Here is a 14,413-nt window from a genome sequence, read left to right as displayed (position 1 = left end):
ATTAAGTCTCAAAGGGCTTCTTGGTCACCATTTCAAAGGGCTCTCCTGCAAGAATTCAAAAAGAATTTTTAAAAAGAGTTCAAACAAAAGTGGAGAATGGAATGGAGAACTCTGGAAAAAGAAAAGACAGAAATTGTCTGAAGAAAATCACTCCTTAAAAAAACTGTTTTGGCAAAATGGGAAAAGAAAATAACTCCCAGAATATATGAAGTGGAAAAAAATCCAATGGACAAAAGAACACATTTAAAAGTTCAATTTACCATATTCAAAAGGAGACAAAATAGCTAACTGAAGAAAATAATTCACAAAAAATCAGAATTGAATAAATAGAAGTGAATGATTCAATGAGACATCAAGAAATAGTGAATCAAAACCAAAAAAAAAATGAAAAAAAGTAGAAGAAAATGTAAAATACCTCATGAAACAATAACAACAACAACTGACTTGAAAAATAGATCCCAGGAGAAATAAATGAAGCATTCTTGGAATAGTCAGAATTCTGCAATATGTTGTTTACAAGAAATATGTTTAAAGCAGAGTGATACATATAGAGTAAAGGTAAAAGACTGGAACAAAATCTATTATGCTTCAGCTGAAATTAAAAAAAAAAAAAAAAGCAGGCATAGTGATCCTGATCTCAGGTAAAGCAAAAATTGATCTAATTAAAAAGGTAAGAAAGGAATCTACAGTTTACTGAATGGTACCATAGATAATGAAGTAATAACAATACTAACCATAGATGCAACAATTGGAATAGTATCCAAATTCCTAGAGGAGAAGTTGAGAGTTGTAAGAAGAAATAGTAAAACTATACTAGTAGGGGATCTTAACATTACTCTCTCAAAACTAGACATATTGAAGCATAAAATAAACATGAGACAAGTTAAGGAGATAAATAGAATTTTAGAAAAGTTGTGTATGATAGATATTTAGACCAAATTGAATGGGGTGAGAAAGAAATATACCATTTTGTCTTGGCAGTACATAGAATGTAGGCAAAAATTAACCATGTGTTAAATGGGCATAAAAACTTCAAAATTAAATGAAGAAAGTTAAAAATACTGAATGCACATTTTTCAGATCATGATGCAATAAAAATTAAATGTTTTAAAGGGCCAGAGAGAAATAGACAAAAAATTAATTGGAAACTAAATAATCTAACTGTAAAGAATGAGTCAGTGAAACAAAAATTATAGGCACAATAATTTCATTCAAGAGAAAGACAATAATGAAATAACAAAATTTATGGGATGCAGCCAAAGAGTTTTTAGAGGAAATTTTATATCTTTAGATGCTTATTTGAATAAACTATAGAAAGAGCAGGTCAATGAATTGGGCATGAAATTAAAAAAGCTAAAAAAAACCAAACAAATAAAAACCCCATTTAAATAACAGATTTTAAATTTTGAAAATAAAAGGAAAGATTGATAAAATTAAAAGTAAATTAACATATTTAACATGTATTAGTCAAACTTGCATCTGGGGGAGGGTGTAGGGGAAAGGAGGGGAAAAGTTGGAACAAAATGCTGAAAAATTACCCATGCATATATCTTGTAAATAAAAAGCTATAATAATAAAAAAAAAATTAAAAGTAAGAAAACTATTGAAATAATAAACAAAACTAAAAGTTGGTTTTGTGAAAAAAAAAGGGATAAACCTGTAGTTAATTGACTTAGAAAAAGGAAATTTGGAAATCAAATTGCTAATATCAATAATGAAAAGGGTGACCTTTTTACCAGTGAAGAGGAAAATAATGCAATAAATAGGAATTATTTTGAGTAACTGTATGTCAATAAATCTGAAAGCCTAAGCAAAATAGATGAATACTTTCAAAAATAAAGGTTGCCCAAACTAATGGAGATGGAAAAATTACTAAATTAACAAAAATCTCAATACAGAAAAAAACATTTGACAAAATCCAACATCCATTCCTAGTAAATTTGATTTTCATCTTGCCTTTTTTCTAATCAAATTAACTAAAAGTTTTTTTTTTTCTATTGTGGCAGCTAGGTGGCTCAGTGGATAGAGCACCAGCCCTAAAGTCAGGAGGATCTGAGTCTAAATCTGGTCTCAGACACATAACACTTCCTAGCTGTGTGACCCCGGCCAAGTCACTTAATCCCAATTGTCTCAGCAAAATAAATAAATAAATAAAGAGAAAGGAAAAATGAAATTAAACAAGCTATTAATCAGCTTCCTAAAAAATCTCAAGGAAAAGACAGCTCTATGTGAGCTCTGTGTGAAGTCTATCAAATATTTAAAGAACAATTAATTCCAATACTATGGAAACTATTTGGGAAAATAGGGAAAGAAAGACTCCTACCAAATTCCTTTTACAACCCAGATATGGAATGATACCTAAACAGAAAAAGAAAATTGTAGAACAATTTCACTAATGAAAATTAATGCAAAAAATCTTAAATAAAATATTAGCAAAAAGATTACAGCTAGTTATCACCGGAATAATATGTCATAACCAAATAAGATTTACACCAGAAATGCAGGAGTGATTCAATACTAAGAAAACTATTAGCATAATTGATTACATCAATTACTAAATTAACAAAAATCTCAATAGACGCAGAAAAAGCATTTGGCAGAATTCAACATTCATTTCTATTAAAAGCACTAGAGAGTAAGGAATAAATGGAGTTTTCCTTAAAACAATCAATAGCATCTATTTAAAATTATTTGCAAGCATCATATGTAATGGGGATAAACTAGTACCATTTCTAGTAAGATCACAGGTGAAACTAGTTTTCTCAATTTCTCAATCTCATTATTATTCAGTATTGTGTTAGAAATGTTAGCTTTAGCAATAAGAGAAGCAAGAAAAATTAAAGGAATTATTTTTTAAATAATTTTTTATTGATAGAACGCATGCCAGGGTAATTTTTTACAGCATTATCCCTTGCATTCATTTCTGTTCCGATTTTTCCCCTCCCTCCCTCCACTCCTTTCCCGCAGATGGCAACAGTCCTTTACATGTTGAATGGGTTGCAGTATATCCTAGATACAATATATGTGTGCAGAACCAAACAGTTTTCTTGTTGCACAGGGAATATTGAATTCAGAAGGTACAAATAACCCGGGAGGAAAAACATAAATGCAAGCAGTTTATATTCATTTCCAGTGTTCTTTCTCTGGGTGTAGCTGCTTCTGTCCATCTTTGATCAATTAAGGCTCTCTTTATCAAAGAGGTCCACTTCCCTCAGAATACATCCTCAAACAGTATCATTGTTGAGGTATATAATGATCTCCTGGTTCTGCTCATTTCACTCAGCATCAGTTCATGTAAGTCTCGCCAGTCCTCTCTGTATTCATCCTGCTGGTCGTTCCTTACAGAACAATAATATTCCATAACGTTCATATACAACAATTTACTCAACCATTGTCCAATTGATGGACATCCTTTCATTTTCCAGCTTCTAGCCACTACAAACAGGGCTGCCACAAACATTTTGGCACATACAGGTCCCTTTCCTTTCTTTAGTATCTCTTTGGGGTATAAGCCCAGTAGAAACACTGCTGGATCAAAGGGTATGCACAGCTTGATAACTTTTTGAGCATAGTTCCAAATTGCTCTCCAGAATGGCTGGATGTGTTCACAATTCCACCAACAATGTATCAGTGTCCCTGTTTTCCCACATCCCCTCCAACATTCCCCATTATCTTTCCCTGTCATTCTAGCCAATCTGACAGGTGTGTAGTGGTATCTCAGAGTTGTCTTAATTTGCATTTCTCTGATTAATAATGATTTGGAGCATATTTTCATATGTATATAAATAGTTTCAATTTCTTCATCTGAGAATTGTCTGTTCATATCCTTTGACCATTTATCAATTGGAGAATGGTTTGATTTCTTATAGATTAGGGTCAGTTCTCTATATATTTTGGAAATGAGGCCTTTATCAGAACTTTTGATTGTAAAAATGTTTTCCCAGTTTATTGTTTCCCTTCTAATCTTGTTTGCATTTGTTTTGTTTGTACAAAAACTTTTCAATTTGATATAATCAAAATTTTCTATGTTGTGGTCAATAGTGATCTCTAGTTCTTCTTTGGTCATAAATTCCTCCCTCTTCCACAGGTTTGACAGGTAAACTATCCTATGCTCTTCCAATTTATTTATAATCTCATTCTTTATGCCTAGGTCATGAACCCATTTTGACCTTATCTTGGTGTACGGTGTTAAGTGTGGGTCAATGCCTAGTTTCTGCCATACTGATTTCCAATTTTCCCAGCAATTTTTGTCAAATAGTGCATTCTTATCCCAGAAACTGGTGTCTTTGGGTTTGTCAAACACTATATTATTAAAGTTATTGGCTGTTTTGTCCTTTGAACCTAACTTATTCCATTGATCAACTAGTCTATTTCTTAGCCAATACCAGATGGTTTTAGTAACTGCTGCTTTATAATATAATTTTAGATCTGGTACAGCTAGGCCACCTTCATTTGATTTTTTTTTTCATTAATTCCCTTGAAATTATTGACCTTTTGTTTTTCCATATGAACTTTGTTGTTATTTTTTCTAATTCATTAAAAGTAGTTTTTTGGGAGTCTGATTGGTATAGCGCTAAATAAGTAGATTAATTTAGGTAGTATTGTCATCTTTATTATATTTGCTCGCCCAATCCAAGAGCATTTAATATTTTTCCAGTTGATTAGATCAGACTTAATTTGTGTGAAAAGTTTTTTGTAGTTTTGCTCATAAAGTTTCTGATTTTCCCTTGGCAGATAGAATCCTAAATATTTTATACAATCAGTAGTTACTTTAAATGGAATTTCTTTTTGTATCTCTAACTGTTGGGTTTTGTTAGTGATATATAAGAATGCTGATGACTTATGTGGGTTTATTTTATATCCTGCAACTTTGCTGAAGGTGTAGATTGTTTCTAATAACTTTTTGGTAGAATCTCTGGGGTTTTCTAAGTATACCATCATATCATCAGCAAAGAGTGGTAATTTGGTTTCCTCATTGCCTATTCTTATTCCTTTAATCTCTTTCTCAACTATTATTGCCAAAGCTAGCATTTCTAATACAATATTAAATAGTAACGGTGATAGTGGGCAACCTTGTTGTACTCCTGATCTTATTGGGAATGGTTGCAGTTTGTCCCCGTTACATATAATGCTTACTGCTGGTTTTAAATAGATGCTACTGATTATTTTAAGGAAAAGTCCATTTATTCCTATACTCTCAAGAGTTTTTAATAGGAATGGATGTTGGATTTTATCAAATGCTTTTTCTGCATCTATTGAGATGATCATATGGTTTTTGTTAATTTGATTATTAATATGGTCAATTATATTGACAGTTTTCCTAATATTGAACCAGCCCTGTATTCCTGGTATAAATCCTACTTGATCATGATGTATTATCCTGGGGATGATTTTCTGTAGTCTTTTTGCTAATATCTTATTTAAGATTTTAGCATCAATATTCATTAGGGAGATTGGTCTATAATTTTCTTTTTCTGTTTTCGACCTACCTGGTTTAGGTATCAGTACCATGTCTGTGTCATAAAAGGAGTTTGGTAGGACTCCTTCATTCCCTATTTTTTCAAATAGTTTATAAAGCATTGGGGCTAATTGTTCTTTGAATGTTTGGTAGAATTCACATGTAAATCCATCTGGTCCCGGGGATTTTTTTTTTTAGGGAGTTGATTAATAGCTTGTTCTATTTCTTTTTCTGAAATGGGACTATTTAAGCAATTTACTTCCTCCTCTGATAATCTGGGAGGCCTATATTTTTGGAAGTAGTCATCCATTTCACTTAGGTTATCAAATTTATTGGCATAAAGTTGGGCAAAGTAACCCCTTATTATTTCTTTAATTTCCTCTTCGTCAGTGGTAAGTTCTCCTTTTTCATTTTTAAGACTGCCAATTTGATTTCCCTCTCTCCTTTTTCTAATCAGATTTACTAAAGGTTTATCAATTTTATTGTTTTTTTTCATGAAACCAACTCTTAGTTTTATTTATTAGTTCAATAGTTTTTTTACTTTCTATATTATTAATTTCTCCTTTTAATTTTAGAATTTCAAGTTTAGTAATTGATTGGGGGTTTTTAATTTTTTCTTAAAATGAAAGGAATTAGAGTAGATAATGAAGAAACAAAATTACTCTTTGTAGATGATGAGATGGTATACTTAGAAAATCCTAGAAAATCACTTAAACAACTAGGAGAAACAATAAATCCACATCAGCATATGTATATGTTGCCAACAAAGTCCTGTAGCAAGAAATGCAAAGAGAAATTCCATTTAAAATAACATAGATAACATAAAATATTTGAGATTTTACCTGCCAAGAAAAATCAGGAACTATATGAACACAATTTCAAAACAATTTCCACACAAATAAAGTTGTATCTAATCAATTTTAAGAATACCAAGAGCTCATGGGTTAACTGAGGCAATCTAATAAAAATGACAATTCCACCTAAATTAATGTACTTATTCAATGCTATGCCAATCAAACTTCCAAGGAATTACTTTACAGAGCTAAAAATAAATAATAACAAAATTCATCTGGAAGAACAAAATGTCAAGAATTCTAATTTCTAGGGAATTAATGAAGGAAAAAAAAAACTCAAATAAAGGTGGCCCAGCTGAACTAGACCTTAAACTATATTATAAAGGAGTAGTCAGCAAAACCATTTGGTACTGACTAAGAAAAAGAAAATTGATTAGTGAAGTAGGTTAGGTCCACAATATATGTCCACACAGTAGTCAATGACAATGGTAATCTAGTGTTTGAATAAATCTGAAATCCCAGGTTCTAGAATAAAAACTCAATATTTGACAAAAATTTCTGGAAAAATTGGAAAATAGTATGGCAGAAACAAGTTATTGACCCATCTCTATGTCCCTATACCAAGATAAACTTAAAATGAGTTTATGATTTAGAAATAGTGATACTATAAGCAAATTAAAAGAGCAAAGGATAGTCTGTCACTCACATCTGTTGAGAATTTGTTAACAAAGAACAAGTGTATCTTAAGAAATACAAAATGGATAATTTTGATAATATTAGTTCAAGTTTTGTACAAACAAAATCAATTCAGACAAGATTAGAAAGAAAGCAGAAAATTTGGGGAAAATTATAAGGGTTTTGTTAAAGACCTCATTTCTAAAACATATAGACAATTGACTCAAATTTATAAGAATGCAAGTCATTTTTTTTAATTGATAAATGGTCAAAGGATATGAAGTGACAATTTTCAAATGAAGAAATTGAAACCATTTCTTGCTATATGAAAAGGTGCTCTAAATCACTATTGATCAAAGAAATTAATTTAAGACAATTCTCAATTACCACTATATACTTCTCAGATTTGCTAAGATGACCAGAAATGATGATGATAAATGCTAAAGAGGATGTGTGAAAACTGGGACACTAATACATTGTTGGTGTTATAAACTTTTTCAACCATTCTAGAAAGCAATTTGGAACTATGCCCAAATGGCTATCCAATTCTGCAAAATGTTTTCTTGGTTCTGTTAATTCCACTTTGCATCAATTCATAGCAATATTTTCAGGTTTTTCTGTTCATTTTTTTTTCTTGCAGACTAATATTTCATTACATTGAAATACCACAGTTTAATCATTCCACAATTGATGGACATTCCCTCATTTTCCAATATTTTGTCACCACAAATAGGCTGTTATAAATATTTTTTTCACGTGTAGGTCATTTTCCCTTTTCTATGATATCTTTGGGATATAGGCCCGATAATGGTTTTGCTTGGTTATTGGTGGGTGACTATTTGGTCATAGTACCAAATTGCTCTCCAAAATTGTTGGATTAGATCACAACTCTACCAATATTGCATTATTGTCCAAATTTTCCCACAACCTGTGCAATAATTATCATTTTTTGTCATATTAGTCAATCTGTGAAGTTTTATTTTAATGTGTATTTCTCTAAGCAAAAGTGATTTGGGGCACTTCTTTATATGCCTGTAGATTGTTTTGAAGATTTCTTAATTTGAAAATTTCTTATTTGTACACAATATCTGCAACATTGTGTCATAGTCAGTTCTGAATGACTCAGTTCTTTTTGGCAATACAATGATCCAAAACAATCAGTTCTTTTCAGCGACGTGATGATCCAAAATAAGTACAAAAGACTAATAAATGAAAATATTATCTGTATCCAGATAAAGACCTGAATGAAGATCAAAGATTCTTTTCCCACTTTTTTTTTTGCATTTTTTCTTTTGTTCTTAGTCTTCTTTCACAACAGGGACTAATATGGAGATCCTTCAAAGGATCATGATAGCACATGAATATCAAATATGTATATCAAATCATCTTTCAGAAAATGGAGGGAGAGAGGGAAAGATAACAAAAATTTTGAAACTCAAAATCTTGCAAAATGAATGCTAAAATTTTTCTTGACATGTAATTAGGAAAAAAATATTAAAATCTGTAACAAAATTAAGACCAATTTTTTTTTTCTTATAGACAGCTATCAAAGTTCCTGGAATTTACAGTTAAAGAATTCCTTTATATAATGATCGCCCTAGTATTATTATTTTTTTTTTACTTTACAAATCAGTTAATTCCATCTTCCTCTTAAGCTAAGATTCTATTTCTTGTTTTCCTTTCATGAACAAGCTGTTAGAAAATAATATCTTTAACTGTCACAATCTCTTTTCTTTTCATTCATATTTCAAAGCTCTGTAGTCTTTCTTCCAAATACATTTAATATAGTTCAATATGTTTACAACTGAATATGAATACAATTGAAATTGTATTTTCTAATATTATCAATAATCTCTTAGTTGTCACACCATTAATCTTTTTTGGTATTAACCAACAGGTTTCTTTATTATCAAGCATAGTATTTTAATAATTCAATCAATATACTTTTATTAAACACATAATGTCAGACACTGTGGTAAGGGTTTACAAAAGAAGATAAAGCTTATTTCTTCTCTTAAGTAGATTACCATCTAATGATGGAGATGATAAATTAGCATAAATTATTATAATGTAATATAAAAACAACCTATATATAAACTAACATAAACAAAACAAACGAGAAATAATTAACAGAAAGAAGGCCCTGGAATGAAGAGAAGTTAAGGAAGGATTCCAGTAAAAGATGAGATTTTAGTTGGAATATTTACTTCATGTTAAAAAGTACAGTTATTTCTTCTACATTACATTGTTTTATAATAAAAATAAATGACAAGGTTGAAAGAAGGATTTTCCCCTTTCTTCATTAGAAATACATATTTATTTCATAAATATAAAATGTGTTACATTAAAATCATGGAAGAAGAATAAATTAGGCTTGTAGCTTCGTGTACCTTCTCTCTTTCTCATTATTTCTTCAAACAATTGTCTGTACAGATTTCACCATGTCATTACTCTTCTCAAGAAACTTTGTGACTATCTCTGCCATGAAAATTTAATTATTAATTATTATTGATTAATTATTCCTCACTTTTGCCATTTTATCTACTGCTTATGGCTCTTTACTGAAGTGAAAACACTCTTGCTCCTTTGGTCTTAGCTCTTCTTGGCTTCCTTAAAGGCTCTAAATTCTATAGGAAGCCTTTCTCGATTATTCTAGTCAATGCTCAATGGCATATACATATAAATATGCACACACATACATATGTACATTCATTCATGTTTGTGTATATATGCACAATACATATTTACACAGGTGTTCATATATTTATTTATTTTATCTATACTATATATTTAGGGTAGATAGTGTGAATATAGAGAATACATACATATGAATACATATCAATTCAATATTTTTGTATAGACAAACACATATATACACATCTGTTTATATGCTATATTCCCAAATGTAATGTCAACTTTTTGAAGTCAAGGAAGAATTTTTTTGGGGGTTTTATTCTGGTATATTCACAGTGCCTTGCACAATGTATTGCACTGAAGTTTAAAAAATGTTTTTTTTATTCAACAAAAACTTGGAATTACATGAAGAAATAGAAAGCAGTAAGGAATTAATAGACGATATTCTCCTTCCTTCATCTACAGGACAGAGACTAAAAGTTAATTTTACTGTTAGGATCCCAACACTGTTTCAAGGAATGGTTGAGGAATCAATTTCATCTTTATCCTTACAGCAAAAAAGTCTTCTATTCAAAATGTACAACGCCATTCTCTAATTTTCTGCATGGACTGAAAAGTACTGAGGTTTGGCTAAATAAATGTCACCAGGATTGAAATTTGATGTGCAATAAATGAAGTGCCTACTAGAATTGCTTCTCTCAGTATAGAAATATAGAGTTATTTAGATCTTTCAGAGTTGGATTATTAAATGATTGAAGGGCATATTGCAGGCAGATGTTTCTCAAATCCCCTGAGAATAACTTTCTTGTTATTCCTTCAAAGGATTTCTCAGGATCAATATCTAAAGTTTTCTTACTTTGTCCCCTTAAACAACTCCTCATAAGCTGATCTTTGCACTCATTTTCAGGGTATAGAAATATTTTCTAACCTGCCTCCTATACTAAAATTCATAAAATTATAATATATCCATCACCATCAAAATAAATTCTGAACCAAACAAACAAAGAAACAAACAAACAAACAAAAAAGATAAGAATTCCGTGACTCTCCCGGGAAGCTTAGAAGTATAAGTATATGTATGATACGTAATTCATCCTATCTGCTCTTGAATTTTTATATCTACTCTTTCATAAGGCATCTTTGGGCTTATGAATAGTGCATCTAAATTCATTCTATTGATATAAATGATTAATATAATTCTTTGCTGTATGAACTATGATCTACATTTTCTGCTTTCTGTCCTTTATAGATTTGAGTTATTGTCATCTAAACCTTGAATAATTTCTATGAAATTCCTCTGTATTTAATATGAAGTTTTTGGGTTAATATTTATTGGGGCATTGGGGCAAGAGTTCATGAAAAAAGAAAGAAATGTGTGTGTATGTGTGTGTGTTTGTTTCTGTGGAAAAGCAAGATATATCCCTAGTCCTAAATTAGCTAGTTTAACATGTATGTATATGTGTTTCTCTATATCATTTAACCTGGTTTAGATAGAAACTATATTCTTTCTTTCATCTTTTTTACTTCATATATAATATCCTTTAAAAATTATAATTATACATTATAATTATAATAGATTTTATTAATTGTTGTCCAAGTATCTTTTTATTTTCCATGAACTATATTTCAGGCTCAATATGTTAAAATATCATAAAAGTATATTTATCTTGGTCACAAAAGGCTTTTTTGTTATTGAAATGTGATATTTAAACTAAGATGATACAGCAATAAATTCTTGTAATCTTAATGAATGTTTCCAAATAAGCACAAAATCTCATTATTATTTTCTGTTAGGAGATCCTCGATATTAACTCTCTTTTTATGTCTCTCTACAGTTTTATTTTTATTTTTTTATTTTTTGAAAGCTTTTTTTTTATTTTCAAAATATATGCATGATTAATTTTTCAACATTAGCTCTTGCATAGTCTTGTGTTCCAAATTTTCCCCTCCTTCCCCCAGTCTCCCCTAGATGTCAAGCAATCCAATATATGTTATACATGTTAAAATATCTTAAATCCAATATATGTTCACATATTTATACAATTATCTTACTGAATAAGAAAAATCAGATCAAAAAGGAAAGAAAATGAGTAAGAAATGAAAATGCAAGTGAACAATAACAAAAAGAGTGAGAATGTTATGTTGTGATCCACACTCAGTTCCTACAGTCCTTTTTTTGGGTGTAGATGGCTCTCTTCTTAATGTTAACTCTTAAAACAATATATCTGGTTTCCTAATAAAATAAAGTCCAGGATTAACATTGCATACAAAACAAAGCAATATTGCAAAAGCTATTTAACTAACTTTCATATGTCAGAGGATTCCAATTTTGTCAACTGGAATTCTCTCTTCACTGATACAGATTTCATTTCTCAGGAGATAGTATTTCACAGTTGTTACAAGGAAACCAAAAACAAACAAACTAACAAACAAAATCACATCATCTGATGGCTTATCTTCTGTGCAGAGCTTTTTTAAAACTTGCCTTTAGATAGCAGCCAGTCTTGCAACATGACTGGCACTCAAAACCTTGACAGTTTTCTAGGAACTGCCAAAACTTCTAAAATAGTGAAATAATCTTTGAAAATTCAGTTTCATGTGACTACATGGTGGGGATAAAGATAAAGGTGAAATCAAAGGAGTGAGCAATATAATCATTTAATTCTTTGTTTAACTAAATATAGTCATTTAGTTAATCATTTACTTAATTTCTAACTACTCTATCCAATATTATTTTTATTCAAATATAATAGCAATACAAAGACACTGTTAGTTCCATTTTTATCCAGACACAGAATGAAGAAAATCTGGATTTTAGTCCAGACAGCAACATTTAAATTGTTGGACCTCAGTTTCATCATCTGTAAAATGGTGTATATCTTTGTGAAAAGAATATCACATTTGGTATCAGATTGCTCAGGTTCAAATGCTATCTTTACAACACATTTCTTATATGACCTTGAAAAAATAATTTCATTCTCTGACCTTTCTTTCCCTTTTATGGTTTAGATGAACTCAGTCCCTTTCAATTCTAAATGTATGGTCTTATGTTTTATGTCCTATTCTATCTGTTTCATGCATAGATTTGTGGTGCGAATTAAATGAATTTGTAATGTAAGACATGTTTTAATTGATAAAATATACAAATAAAAATGATTGATAGAATGAATCTCTATGACTTATTTGCTGGATAGGAAACAAAACTGGAAACAACTGAAAATTAATTATGTGGTAGATTAGACTATTATTTGTGCTTCCCTCTGGCTCGAATTTAAGACAATAAATTAAGAAACTCATTTCTAAACAGTCATTATTCTAGTTTTCTTATTGCCAAAATGGGTACAATGTGTCCTTTATTCAACCTAGCTGACAGTAATGAAAATTAATCAAAATTAGCATTTTAAATTAGTTTTAAAAGATATGGGAATAATTTGTTGAAGACAAGGTTATTCTAATTATAATGTGACACATTTTATAACTCCCTAAAGATTTCTAATCTAGTTAGTAATGCAAAAATATGATATTTTCCAAAGCAGATGGTAATTTAATATCAAGAAATAGCAGCTTTCTTACAAGAAAGAGAAGATTTTAATCCAATTACAGGAAAAAATAGACAGAAAATCTATTCTTGTGGGCAACTTCAACTTTCTCCTCTCAGAATAAGACAAATCTAACCAGAAAATAAAAAAAAAGAAAGAACTTAGGAAGATTAATAGGATCCTAGAAAACCTAGATATGATAGACCTCAGAAGAAAATTGAATAGGGACAGAAAGTAATACCTTTTTTATCAGTCGTACATTACTGTAGACAAAATAAAATACATGGGCATCTACCTTCCAAGACAAACCCAAGAACTATGTGAACACAATTACACAACACTTCTCACACTAATAAAATCAGATCTAAATAACTGGAAAAATATCAATTGTTTATGGCTAGGCCAAGCTAATATAATAAAATGACAATTCTGCTAAATTGGCCTACTTGTTCATGTCATACCAATTAAACTGGGAAAAAATATTGTATGCAATGATGAAAAATGATAAAAAAAATTACTTGTGAAAACAAAAGGTCATGAATATGAATAGAATTAATGAAAAAGAAATGAAGACTATAATATAAAGCAACAGTCATGAAAACCATTAGGTACTGGCTAAGAAATAGAGTAGTGGATCAGTGAAATAGATTAGAGTCACACAATAATCAAGACCCATAGCAACCCAGTATTTGATAAATCCTTAAATTCCAGCTTCTGAAATAAGAACCCATTATTTGACAAAAATTGCTGGAAAAACTGGAAAATAACATGTCAGAAAATCAGCATAGACCTTCATCCTCTAGCCCATGCAAAAATAAGGTAAAAACAGATCCATAATTTGGGTGTAAAGGATGATATCATAAACAAAATAGGAGAAAAAGGGATGAATTTACCTATCAGATCTTTGGAGGACAGAAGAATTTATGACCAAAGAAAAACTAGAAAATCTTAGAAAAGTAAAATGGATAACTTTGGTTTCAGTAAATTAAAGTTTTTTGCATAAACAAAGCCAACAGAAACAAGATTAAAAGGGAAGTAAAAAGCTGAGGAAAATCTTTATAAGCAGGATTTCTGATAAAGGTCTCATTTCTAAAATATATTAAGAACTGTGTCAAGTTTATAAGAATACAAGTCATTCCTCAATTGATAAATGGTCAAAGGATATGAATGGATAATTTTCAGATGATTAAATTAAAACCATTTATAGTTTTATGAAAAGTATTCTCTAAATAATTATTGATTAGAGAAATGCAAATCAAAACAACTCTGAGGTACCACTTCACCTCTTTCAGATTGATTAAGTTGACAGGAAA

The sequence above is a fragment of the Antechinus flavipes genome, chromosome 1 (genome assembly GCF_016432865.1).
Source record: "Antechinus flavipes isolate AdamAnt ecotype Samford, QLD, Australia chromosome 1, AdamAnt_v2, whole genome shotgun sequence".
In the NCBI taxonomy this organism is placed as follows: Eukaryota; Metazoa; Chordata; class Mammalia; order Dasyuromorphia; family Dasyuridae; genus Antechinus; species Antechinus flavipes.
The sequence above is the reverse complement of the archived record's forward strand: the minus strand, read 5'-3'. Positions refer to the sequence as shown.